The sequence below is a fragment of the Passer domesticus genome, chromosome 2 (assembly GCF_036417665.1).
Source record: "Passer domesticus isolate bPasDom1 chromosome 2, bPasDom1.hap1, whole genome shotgun sequence".
NCBI lineage: Eukaryota > Metazoa > Chordata > Aves > Passeriformes > Passeridae > Passer > Passer domesticus.
The window spans coordinates 61,195,308-61,209,502 of NC_087475.1; positions in this window are offsets into that span (position 1 = coordinate 61,195,308).

Genomic DNA, 14,195 nt, shown 5'->3' on the forward strand with positions numbered 1-14,195 from the left:
ACCTGTACATTTGGGACACAATGGAGCAACACTAGAAATGATGAGTCTGCTGTGTTTCTGCACCTCTGATCATCATCTGCATCACACTTAATTCTGTAGCTTTTGGCAGTGTGGATTATTCCTGTTTTGCAACGACATGATTGTATCACCAATCTGAATGCCACAAATACATGGTTTACTGCCTCCCCTCTCTGGAGTAACCTCATGCTTCCTACCAAAATTAGGCAGTTGATGTTGGACTCAAAAATCTCCTTTTTAAAAAGAATTTAAACTCTGTGGAGAGCTCTGCATTTATTTATTTTTCTGCCACTGATTAATCCCTTCATTTCGGATAATCTAGTAGAAGAAGCTGTCCAAGACAGGAACCAAAAGCTTGTCATTAAAGGAAGTCAAACCAAGAGAGGTGAGGTTCTTACCTGAAAGGAAATTGCCTCCCCAAACCCGTTCATGTGGATCCTGGAATAGAAACTGGAAATGGCTGCATTCATTCTGGCGTCTGGAAAGGGGACACAGAATACAACAGTGAATTATATCCCAGAATCTTTCAAAATAAGTATATTTTGTGGTATCCAAGGTCATAGAGAAAAGTAAAACTGATGCTTCACGGTTTTGTTTCTAAGTTTAGTTCTGAGTAGGATGAGCTGGTTCAGTACTGATAAAAGGCTTCTTGTTTGGAAGGCATCCCTTCAATCATTTCTCCGGTCTTTTTGCAAAGCATGTTCCTGTATTTGGTTTGCATAACAAGCTTTTGCTAGTGGGGGGCTGCAGGTGTGCCTTCTGTGAGAAGCTGCCAGAAGCTCCTGCAGTGTCTGACAGAGTCTATGCCAAGTGGGTCCAAGTTGGACACACCTCTGGCCCAGTCCAAACCCATCAGTGATGGTGGCAGTGCCTGTGGGACAACAGAGGAACAAATTCCTGGGAACTAGAATGAGAGTATGTGAGAGAAACGGCCCTGCAGACACACACAGGTCAGTGAGGAAGGAGGGGCAGGAGGTGCCCCAGGCACCGGAGCAGAGATCCCCCTGCACCCCATGGTGCAGCCCATGGTGAGGCAGCTGAGCCCCTGCAGCCCATGGGGGTCCCAGGGGGAGCACAGATCCTCCTGCAGCCCACAGAGAACAGGTAGATGCGCGAGGGAAGCTGTGAACTCATGGGAAGTCCATGGTGGAAGGACCTGTGGCCCTATGAAGAGGGGACCCCACACTGGGGCAGGTTTGCGGGGAGGATTTGTGATCCTATTGGGGATGACTTGTGATCCTGTGGGGGACCCTCTCTGTACCCCATGGGAGGGGCCTATGCTGAAACATAGTTCATGCAGAACTACAGCCCAGGAGAAGGATGTGCACTGGAGATGTTTTTGAAGTACTGTCTTCTGTGGGAGGGAGCCATGCTGGAGGAGGGGCAGAGGAGTTCACCCCTTTCAGGAAGAAAGAGTAGCAGAGAAAACATGGTGAAATGACCACAACTCCCATTCCCCATATCTCTGTGCTGTGGGGCAAGAGGAGGGAGAGTATTTGCACCTGAAGTTGAGCCTGGGAAGAAGGGAGGAGTGGGAGAGAGGTATTCTATTATTTGCTTTTATTTCTCATTATCCTCCTCAGATTTGATTGGTAATAAATTCAATCAATTTCCCCAAGCTGAGTCTGTTTTGCTGTGGGGGTAGCTGGTGACTGATCTCTCCCTGCCCTTACCATGTACCCATGAATGTTATATTTGGTTTTCTGTCCCTTGTCCAGCTGAAGAGGGGGGCAGTGGAGCAGCTTTAGTGGGCACCTGGCATCCAGCCAGGGTCAACCCACCACAGTCCATCAGCTATGGAGATGTTTCCCACCAGGCCCATCTCCTCTTACCTTCGAACAACCTTATTTTTCTTGGCAAAGGCATTTGGAGCAGCTCCAGGAGAGAAGATCGTATCCTGAATGTCACTGCTGCCTGACTGCATTCTAGTAAATGGAGAATATTTGTGTCTGGGGGTGGCTTACTCCATACTCACTCCAGGCTGTATGGATTTATGTGTCTATGTACGTAGACAGTAAATCCTGAACAGAGACTCTAGGAGCACTTTGCAGTTCTCAGATCCAGATGTGCATCCAGCCACATCCTGACTACAATTTTGGGTGAGATTTTCTGCCTTTCCTGTATCTCTTCCTCCTTCTCACTACTCAGAAATGTTGGTTTCCCATTGGAAAAAGGAAATTTAGTGAGATGAAGCCTTTGAGAGCTAATGGCATTCTTCATTTGCTCCTGTGTCTGGAGTAATCTGGAATATTTCTGCAAACAAAGATTATTCACATGGGGGTTAGGGGGTAACATAATACTTATCCTGTCTGGAAAATAAAGAAAATATGTATTTTCTCTTGGTTTTTCTTGTATTATTATTTTAAAAATCTGTGTGCCCCATTCTTGCTTTTTTGCCAATAATAATAATGCCATAGATATTACAAGTTTATTTTTCTGTGCTGTAGATACTTGCATATTATATCACTTTAAAATAAAATTAAAATGAAGAAATGGAGAGTAAAACCTCAAAGAAGTTTCCGAGGCCTTGTTTATGATTTTCTTTAGTATCTTAGTATATTTTCAAGAAAGAATAATATTTCTTAAGTATATTACTTTTTGCCATAAAGATTAAAAACAGACTAAATGAGATAATTGTTTTATTTTTCTTTTCAAGTAAAAGATTTACAGAATGAGGTTGGAAAATTGTGTGTAGGCTGATGTTTTATGTTGTAGCTGGTTATTACTCAGTGAGTCACTAAGTTTCCAGAGCTTGCCACACCTTAAGGTTAAACTGCCTCAAACCAGGCAGCAAACTGTTAGCTGAGGTGCTTTGAATAACTTTTTTTTAATGCAAAAATATATATATTTTAAAAATGTGCAAATTTTGCTGAGACTGCTCAGATCCTCTTTCCTTAAAAAGTTTTCATTGTACACTCTCTGTTTTCTCTCACAGAATTAAGCATAACTAAAATAATTATTTAATTGTCCTAGTTACTGGTATTTCCTAGGAAGAGTTAGAGGCCTCTCTATTGATAGGAAGGAAGGCAGTGCTCAACAGCATAGTCACACCAAGTACTTTTTGGGGCTATAGAAAGACATGTCAGAAATCCACAGTGAAAACTGAGTGAGCATGTGCCTATGTCTGAGTTGTGAAAGAGAGGAAAGGAAATATATGGAGCCAGCATTCATCCGTCTAATACTGATGCCTCAGTGTCTGACTGGCTGAAGACTGCATGTGGTATTCAGGATAAATACTGAAACTACCAGTTCTGGAAACATTATTTAAAATGAAATGTACTATTAAAATAATAAATATGGATTCAATATCATGTACTGTAATCCACCTATTTTCAGTAGGGGCTTCATTCTGAAAATTGGATGCTTCAGTAATCAGCCAAACAGAGAATATGGATCAGCTTAAAGCATATAAACCACTCCCCCAGGCTCTGAGCAAGACCAGAATTGCACTTTGTTCTCCTTTGGGTGCTGTATTCTCAAATGTGAGATATATTTTGAAGGCATTTTCAAATACAGTAGAAACTACCTTAAATTTCCTTTTCCCATTAAAAAAATGTTCATAAACCTTCTATTTAAAGCTACCTTAATTAAAAAAAAATAAAAGAGGAAAGAAAACAGGATTAAGTAAATAGGTGTTACAAATGTTGTCAGAATAGGTGAAAATTGTATTGAATTTATCAAAATAGAGGAAAGTATTCACAAGACAAAAGTCTGTCGCAGTAAAGAGTTCACAAGAATGGGTAGCTAAGAAATCAATAAAATATGTAGATAGGGAGAAAATGAAACACTTTCCTCCCTCTTCTTTTTTATTTTTATTTTTATTTTTTGTTTGTTTGTTTCCTGGATATTTTCACCTTGAATTTCAGAGAACTTGCAGAAGCTTTTCGTAAATTGTTTATTTTATTGTTGCAATGCAGGTGTTAAATGTTGGTATTCACACTATCTTCAAGTAGCTGCAGAGACATATAAATCATGTGAACTAGTAAGTGAAAGAAGGAAAAAAATCCCCATTTTCCCCAGATACTTACCATGTTTCTTTTCCTTGCACATTTAATGGTAGCCACTGACTATCTTTTAGCACCCAGTACTTTGCTCTGAACAGCAGGAGATGGCAACAGGAAGTGTTTTCTTTTTCTTTCCCCCTTTTTGTCCTGTTCTGTTTCTGTCAGTGTCTCTTGCTGCTCCTTGGAGTACTTGTTCTGGAAATGGGAGCATGGGTGATGGTTTTGAATTAGCTTTTAGCTAGTGGTAAACATTTTTTACTTTGGGTCATGGGTTAGCCCGTAATTTTCTGGTGTTTTTAAATGTATCTCAATTTTTAAAAATGACCCTCTTAGGCATAGAGCAGTAGAAGATTAATGAAAATAAATCTTCATTATCTGGTCCTGTGGAAGGGCTGTTATATGCAAAACACAGTAATCACTTGCTTTTGTAACTTGCTGCATCTTGCCCAAGGGTTTTCGTGGTCGTGTTACTAGAGCTAACACACTTTTCCACAGGGTCCCTGCATGTATGGTGCGTTGCTCTAGATCAGTGGAATGCTGAGAAAAGCAGTGATGCCTTTGAAAAACCCTGGAGAACAGATTCATTGAGTGGAAAACAGGTTTCAGCAGCTTTTCTCTCTGGGTGGATTAAAAGAATACTTTTAATAGCCCCTGCCAGTTCTGCAATCCTCTGTTAATGGCAGCTGAAGCCAACCCTGGAGCTGCTGTACCATGGGGTTGTCCAGGGTGCCTCCCCTCTGCTGGCCTTGCCATGTTTGACTTGAGGGTCATTCACTGGAGGTCGTATTAATTTGCATCTCATGTCTTCACAGCCCCTCTACCTCTATTTCTGTGCCATTTTGCAAAGCCCGCCAGGTATAATCTCTCAGGCAGTACTTGCAGAGACCTCTTCAGAGGTTCAACACATCACAGCTGATGTCACTGAAATTCAGAAGAGTCTGAGACTGTGTGGAATAAAGGTTTCAGCCCGGAATCTTCCTTCTCACCAAGAGCTTCTGACAAAAGATGATTGCGTTTTCAGGGTAGGGTTTAGTTCTTGGCTGTGAACACTTCCTAGGTCTAAGCACTGATCTCCCAGCCATGAACAAGCTGCTGGTTGTGTAAAGTGAGCTAGTCAGCCCCATCCTCAGAGTCAGGGAGCTGCTCAACCAGCCAGACACAGGTGTCTGCTTTAGGGAGAGAAGAACAGCTCTCCAGACTCCTCTGCCCCTATGGACTTGTCTCCACCTGCTATAATGGGAGCTGGATCACATGAAGAGACCCACATTTAGAAAGTATATTTATGTGTCTCCAGTCTGGACCTGAATATCAAACATCTGTAGCTGAGGGATTAGGCTGCCTAAACATAGATGCTACGTGGTGTCTGAAACATCCAAGGTGTACTTAGGGGTAGGACACAAAGACTATGAGGGAGCTGTGGGCCAGGAGATGGAGTCCAGCAGGGAACATCAAGTGCCTCTAAATACCTGTGTGTGGGCAACAGACCTGAGCTTTTAGTAATAATTCACATTTACAGATACCTTCTAATCCTGTTTGTTCTGTTTAGTCTTCCATTGGCTCCTTTTTTTTTTTTTTTTTTAATTCCCAGTTTTCCATGTGAAGTGGCTATGTAGTCATCAGTAAAGCCAGGAATTTAGTGTGACCAACTACAAAGAGGAAGCTAGAATTTTAGAAAGCTTTATTTTACCTGATGCACGCTTATTAGAACCTCTTTAAATGGCTGATTCATGCCTCAAAATAGAAGTCTCTTTCCTTGACCTTTACTGTGTTTTCCTCCCAGATAAAGTAAGAGAGAAAAAGACAGCAGAGGAATGATAAAGCTCCAAAAAGAGCCTGCTCTTTAATTTACACTGGACCGTAACTCTTTACTAAGTTTGCTGTTTTAAAACACTTTCCTGATACATCTGCATCAATACCAGTCAGATATTGAGAAACAGGATAACCCTTGCTTAAGTGGTTTAAGAAACCTCTCAGAACATCTGACATAAGTGAACACATTGAATAAATAAACAGATGTGTAATTTCCCCCCTCAACAGCCTTTCATCCAAGACCCTGCAGCTGGGGATGGGGGAAATGTTGAATGTCAATGTGGCAATTACTCCTATGCTTCCTGACCTGCCATATGGCCAGTTGCATCCTATATGATTTTTCACATGGTGGGAGGAGCAGAGCAAGCAGTCTGATAGTTTGTGGTCATTTCAGATGTGCCAGAAGTGCCATAAAAAGCTGTGTAAGAGTGGTGTGGAAGGGGTGATGGGGTGTTAAGGCACAGGAACACCTGTAAACATCTTGCTTTGCCCTGAGAATTTGGAGTTTTTCTTTCCAAACTTTAGAAAGTGCCTTAAGGAAAGGTAGCTCCATGGCAAGCAGCCGTAAAAAGAAGCAGAACACAAAATTTAACAGTCTGCTATTGGGATTATCTTCTGTTTTTGTAGGGGACAGAGTGCCAGACTTTGTGAAAGACTGAGATATGATTAGAGACATGACAGACCCATCAATGAGAGCTCAAAAAGGTGGGTTAAATTTGCTGTTGTATGACTGTAACCAACAGAAAGAATAAAAGCATGTTTATTTTTTCCCTTCTTACAGTGCTTTTTTTTATTCCCCAGTGTTCTTGTTCTCTCACAGTTTAATATTCTGTTCACATAGAAAGGAGTAGGCACAGCCTGAAATTTCCTTTCTGTAGCTGCCTTACAGAAAGCATTAGGACTGAAAAAAGGACAGGATTTAAACATTCACAATAGACTTTAGAATGGAAACATGAAAAGCTCACGACTGTACTAGGAGACTCTACAGGCAATTTCTGAGACAAGATAACTCTGATTTTCCAAAGGATGTATTTTCTGTGTTGGTGCTCTCTTGATGGGGTCCAGAGCTTCACAGCACTTGTCTCCTGGCCATGAGAGGGCTGAAGCTCAATGCCATAAATACGTAGTGCCTCACTGCTGAGGGTATCTGTTTGAATAAAAATGCAGTCATTGTTTGACTAAGTGTGAAACTGAGCACCCCAGTAATGCCTTGATCCTTGATTTAATGCCACACAGGCAGATTGCAGTAGGACCAGTACTGGAGGTGTTGGCTTGGTCCATTGACATTACATAGTTTACACACAGGTTTACTCTTATGAGTGACTACAGAAAACAGATAAATAAGATAAATATCTGTATGAATGTTATTTTGCAGCTCAAAATGAAATCTCTTTTGCAATGGCTGTGACAGTTCTAAAGTTAAAGACTGGTTACCAGGAAACAGAGGCTGCTTCTTTTCAAGCTTGTGAAAGACCTCAACAAAACATGGGCCAGCTAATTAGGATGATGAAGGTAAAACCTTGTATGTGTTACAATCAGAGAGGTCAGACAATGAGTGGGTCTAAATCCAGCTCGTTCCGTGACACATGCCTGTGCCAAGATTCTGTTGCAGTTTGGAGAAGCAATTATGTAAATATAGATTTGCAAACAATTTCACAAAGTGACCAAAAAAGTGTTAATTACCAAAAATGTTAGTGATCTGTTTAGCCAACCACAGAGTGATGAAATCATGGCCATGTTAAAAATGAAAGCCTGATGTAACCACCCTAGGTTGTTTGGGTTTTTTTTCAGGAACATTATCTTTTTTCATATATTTGAATTTTAACTCTCAAAAGGATCTTGATTTATTTACTTTTTAAAACTAGGCCCAGGAAAATGACACACATGCACACAGTGAAAATAATGTCTACTCCTATTGACATGTAGGAATGTCATGAGTGGTGCCACCACAAATCTTCATAGACCTAAGAACCAGTTAATTTTGCTCAGATACTCATCCTGAAATAAATAAGATTTTTACTTTCTTTTGATAGAAAAAATCCAGTCTATTTTCTTTCAACAAATGAAAGAGCAATATTGGTAGTAACGTTTTCATGTGTTTGACTTGCACAGTTTCTTACACCACATTGTAATCACAATATAATAAAGCTCTTCTTTAATATTAATTTGATTCTTTATCTGTCTGCCTGTAAGCTCAGCAGTTCAGCATTACAATTTAAAAGGCTCATTTCTCAAGAAGGTAATCAGTGTCCTTATTGTACTCATTGGCTACTTGGGCATTACAAACATAATAGATAAATAGCAAGAGACAGAGTAGATCCTACTGGTACTAAATACTGGTATCCAGTTACTCTACTTTCCTCAGATTATGGCTATAGATGTCATGCAGCATTGACTAAAAACATTCTTTGGAAGGACTGTAGAAGTTCACATCAAGTTTAGAAAAGGTTCTGGATGCAGTTAACCATAAATAATGGTTATTTTGTAATATTCAGAAACATCTTATTTCCATGGATAAATTACTACCTTCTCTTTCTCTGGTGAAAATTTAAATAGTAGCTTCAAACAAAAGCTGCTTCTATTCCTGCCACAAGCTTATACAACACAGTGTTGATACAATTTAAAGGAGCTGACATACTGCTTAAAATATGGATGCTGCATATGACTTAAATAATACGAATTATATGCTGAAGTCATTACTGAGTTGTTACCCAGGGAAAACATAGTGTTGCTTCAATAAATATTTCAGGATTCAACACTATAATTCTTAGGAGACATTTTACAGAAATAGGATGGATAGTAACTTAAAAAATGTTGTGGAATTAGTATTTCAGTGTTTAAATATTTAGCCAGCACTTCACTAAAATAGGATTGTTTCTCCACGTATTTGTTAACCACAGAGAAAATTTTCGAAGGACAGATCATATCTCCTATCTTCTCCCTCCCTATTAAATGAATGTGTAATAAGAATTCCTTCCCATTCTTCTAAAAGCCTGGGCAAATCAGTGTTGCTGCCTGTGTCATAGCATGAGAGTGAAGTTTTGATGAGAACATGTCTGTGAATAAAAGCCCCCCTTCTAATCCAGTCTGACCTTTAGTCTAACACATGAAATAAAATTATACCTTTTAATCAGAAATTATTTTCTGTAAAGAACTTCTGAGAGACCTCACAGAACATTTAACACAACTTTTATTCCTGTCATACTCAGAAGAGGTTACATTTCTACAGAAGTAGAAATTCAGGTGCAGAGTGACAGTGTGTGTTTGATGATAGTCCAAACCTCGGAGCTCCTGCTTTTCAGTCTCTTGCTAAGGGGCTCAAGTTCAAATCAGAAGATATGCTGCAGATTTCCCAATGCTTCACAGCCAGTGAAGCACAAACCCCAGAGAAACAGGTTTGGCATTTCTATGGCTTGTGATCTATAACTAATAAACTGACTGGGAAAGGATGTAACTGGCAGGCAATAGCAGTCTTACTGTATGGCACCAGATTTATCATGCTACAGAGTTGTGTTACTCTTCAAAAGATTCCAGCATATACATCTAAAATGCACATTTGACTCCTGCCTTAACTCCCACCTGCAACATCTGTATGAGTGCCAAAGGCATAACTTTCAGTTGAAAATGGGTTAATATTTGTAGAGGATCAGGCCCTTATCCTGTATCTATATATGGATTTCCAATAGTCAGCAGGTTAATGGGATTTGCAATCTCCAATTGTAAAGATAACTGTTATAAAACATCTCCATACTTTGAGATGAGTGATGGAAGCAGGTGACTTTTAAACTTCACTGTTTAATGTATTGAAGAGTAGTGGCTCTGATCCAAATTCAGCAGAAAGGCTCCTACTGATTTCAATGGGCTTTGAACCAGGGAATAGTCTTTAAAATGTTCTGTGCCTCCTGCTCAGATATGAGAAGCAAAAACTGAAGAGAGAGACTTTTTATTCCTTTAGTGTTTGGGATGACTCAGACACAGCAGACTGCTAGGAAATTGTATTTATACCACAAGGACAACACTTATTGCAACTCCTTAGTCATCAGAGAGTGGCAAAATTCGGTTGTAAAGTCTGGTACAGGGTCACAGTATGCAGCTTTCAGATTATTAATTTACTTATTTAACATCTGGATTTTTAAGATTAATCTTATCTAGGAGCTGAAGATTAAGGTGTTTCTGAGATTTATTTAATCCAGAGTGCTGTGGATTAGTGGGTTATTTCAGTAACACCCATTGATTCCAAAAGCAGGGAAGCAAATCACATTAATGAATCTGACACAACACTGTTGCCAGAAAACACCACATGAAATACCTACCAAGCATCAGGGATAAGAAACTTCCTCAGAAAATTTCCTAACAGAGAAAGAATATTAATTCTGTCACTCAAAAAGAAAAGCTGCTACATTTTAACTGTCTGCAGCTCTTGTGCAGCTGCCCATCACTTTGGTGCCACATTCACGTCTCCCCAGATGCACGCACTACAAACCTTCGCACATCTGAAACCTTTAATTTAGTGGAGTGAGCTCAGCCTTTGGGCTGTGTGCAAACTCAAGGATTTCTTTAAAAAAATCCCTCCCAATTTTAATATCTATTTGATATTGACAGAGAGCATTTTGGCTGTGTCATGCTGTGCTAATAGGCTGCAAGGTTTCTTGGTCGGTTTGACATTCTGCTGCCCTAGGTAGCAAAATGCTGCGGTGTCCGAGGACAACCCTCAAAACTCAAAAGGGCTGGGTACTGACTCCCAGCAGGGCTTCCTTTATGTGAACTCAGCCAACCAACAACTCCATGACTCCAGCAGATGTTTTTGGCCTTCAGACCAGCGGGTGAATTTATCCATCTTCCTTCATTCCCTCAGTAATCTATCTGGCTGAAGCCAGCATGGTTAAAGCTGGATCTGTGCCGAGGGCAATCAGGAATGAAGGGCTGGCCCAGTGAGGTTTTCCAGCATGTATCAGGCAGATTGTACTCAGGGGCAAAGGGTCCATGCTATATAAGTGCCTTAGAGCCTGTACCAGTGTTCTTTGCTCCCCATTGGGCTCTCTTTGATTGCAGGTTTTAAATATGTCATGTATTTCCAGATGCATTATTTATGTTTGCTTGTGTTGTGCAATTTGTGGCAGAGTGAGGGGTCTACTGGAAAGCAGCCCTTGGTTTAGTGGGCAGCCCTGTAGCAAAATATTAGTAGTACAGAAATCTGCTGCTCTAAGTGAAATTTGATTTAAACATAGATGACAGAAAGTATTCAAATAATTTTTTTAAAAATGTTGGCTACATTCTAAAGGGGTTAACTAGAAGTACAGCTATTTGTAGCTTTTATCTTCTGTTTCTTTTTCTATCTTGCCTCTTCTTTTTTTCATTTCCCTTTCCCTTTCCCTTTCCCTTTCCCTTTCCCTTTCCCTTTCCCTTTCCCTTTCCCTTTCCCTTTCCCTTTCCCTTTCCCTGTCCTATTCCCCTTCCCTTGTCCTGTCCTATTCCCTTTCCCTTGTCCTTTCCCTTTCCCCTTCCTTTTCATTATGCTTCATGATAGGAATAAGGACACAAGCTATGGCTTGATCTGGTGATGCCTGAGCACTACCAAATGGGGAGAAGTGGGGGGTGGCTGCTCATCCCTGTAGCAGTGGCTCAAATAACTAACTTTTTTTCAGCCAGTCTGAGTAGGAGGCTGTGTCTGCTTGTGAGTCCAGACTCAGATAGCAAGAGCTCTGTACATAGCAGCTGGAGTTTAGGCAGTACCCCTGCCATAAAATTGTACCTTCCCTCTTTCCAGAAAATGAAGCAAAGCACAACCATGGTGTAATTTAGTGCCAGCTTGTGACACTGGTGTTTCACAGTCAGTCATCCCAGAGTTTATGGTTTCCAGCACAGGTAACTCTATTTGCATTCTGGTTTGATTTGCCCTGTTAAAAAATGCATTCTTGATTCATGCCATACTGCCTTGCAACCAGAGGAAGCATTTAACCAGGCTTAAAGAAATGTATTTTCCACAAGTGGATCCTTCATGTTGTATTCTAAATTGGAGCTTTTCCTTTCCCAGACCAAAAAGTTCTAGGGTAAATGCTTATTTATACATTTGTGTATAAGTTCCAGGAGTTTAGAAGCAAATGTATACTTAAGGCCAGATAATTTGTGGTACAAGATGGTAGCTAGGCTTGAACTCAATATTTGTGTGGTTATGTCCAAGAATGATTTCATTATTGGTGCAATTTAAGTTTTGGGATACCCCACAGTGTTTTGTTTAGCAATTGGAACAATCTGTGAAGTTACAGGAGTGATAAGTGATCATTGCATGATCATGACGATCTTTTTTTTACTTGACTGACCATTAATTTGCCTTAACTACCACCTTTGTGATCATCCTGCTCTGAATGTTATGTATTGTATACTGAAATTTACCCTACTCATCTGTGTGACCACAAAAGGAATCCCCAGGGCCATCTTTAATTTCACAGTCAAATGCACTACTTGACTGGCAGCCTTGAAACCAGTGTGTATCCTACATTTTGGATCTCCTCTGGGAACAGTATTGAACAGTTAATTTAGCTATTTTGCTTCGTACATGAATCCCAGCAGGAAGATTTGGGAGAAGTGGTGCTGGAGGAAGGACATGGATTGGGAAAAAATATACGTTGAAATTTAAAAAAAAAAAAAAAAAAGATAGAGCAGTACCCTTAATGTTTTTTTGAACAAGATGTAATCAGTTGCCATAATACTGTACTGTTTGTCTGACTTTTTTTCAATGTGGTTACTGTTACTTCATCCCTGAAATGTTTCCAAGAGAAACAAGGGGTTGTCCACAAGATAATCACCGCTGTGTCTGACTTCTCTGCATGTAGTATGGTGTGTCACTAAGAGAGAGGTATTATCTACATGCAGCCTGTGAACAAAAATCAAGAATACTCACTGGGGATAAAGCTTTAGGTGCAAATTGTTCTGTAAATGGATTGTTTCTCCAAAAAAACTCCCTTGCTGCTCAGTAAAATAAGCACTTTATCTTTTCCAGTTTTAGTATTCCAGTGCCTGCTCTGTTGAATGTGATGAAACCTTCAACACCTTCAATCTCTTCAGTGGTAGTTTAAGAGAAGGCCAGTTGATGATTTCTGAACTGATACATCTGCACAGACCCTTGTGAGGCTGAGCAGGGTGAGCCTTGCTCCTGTGCTCTCAGAGGCAGCCAGATCCAGCCAGGGGCTCTGCCCTGAGCTGGGCTGTCCCCACAGCTCATTTAATTGTTGCCCTGCCGGCAGTAACTGGCATGGGTGAATCTCCCATACTATGAAACAAAAAAGGCAAAGTTCACCAATGCAATGTTCCCATTCTGAAATACAACCTTCTTCTCCTCAGGTGTAAATCCTCCCTATGAAAATGGACGTTCTGAAACTGTCAGCTTTGAGATGGGGACAGTCCCCCAGCTTGGGGTGTCATCTGGCAGGGACTTCAATCTCTAAAAAATACCAAGGATCTCACACAAGCTACAAGAGTCATCAGAGCCAGCTTTCAGGTGGGCATGTTCACTCAGCACAGCACCCAGAGTAAAGTTACATGAGCTTTTTAAAAATGTTCAATTTGTACATTTACATTGGATCTATTCAGCTTAGCAGGCAACCTAAATTTGGCCTGCTTGATGAAACAGTCTTTCCTAACAGGGTTTTAAAATTCTCTCTGCAGTCACCAAGAAGAGGAAAGTACCTCTGGAGACATTCAGAAGATAGAGCTGTCACCCAAAGTTATTTCAAAAAGGCAGGCTGGGTTGTAGCATGTATTAATACACCAGCACTGGTTTAGGGGAACTTTAAAAAAATTTTGGTTCTCATATGGAATCATGCTAGTCAGTTCATGCTTAAAAGTCCTTCCCTCCACATCAACAGTTTACTTACCTGTGAAATAATATACTTCCAGAGTTAGATCTCTTAGACATCCTGTGGCTTTTGTTATCTTTTTGTCAAGAACTGGTTATGCTTCAGCATCATGGGGGAGCTTGCTTTTACAATCATAGTAGAAATAAGTGTAATGAGAGATGAGTAGCTGATGCGTCTGCTAGTAAAATCTACAGCTATTTAATTTTAGAGTGATTATTTTTTTAAAAAACTGTGATGTTGGTATTAGAATAAAAGGGTACATATTTGATATTTTTAATATTTATTGGATGGAAATTACCTTAAGTCCAGCATGTAACAAGATGGCATTTATATCCAGTGCCAGCTCTTTATATCTTTAGTAGTTTAAGTTTTTTGCGTCACAGCTGATCTCATCAGAGCAAATTTCTGCTTCTTGTGTATCAGCGGGCAAGGTCTGAAGAGTGATAGCTGTTGGTCACTAATATAAAATCGGACACAAGTTAGTTGTAATCAATTCATAGGTAATCAA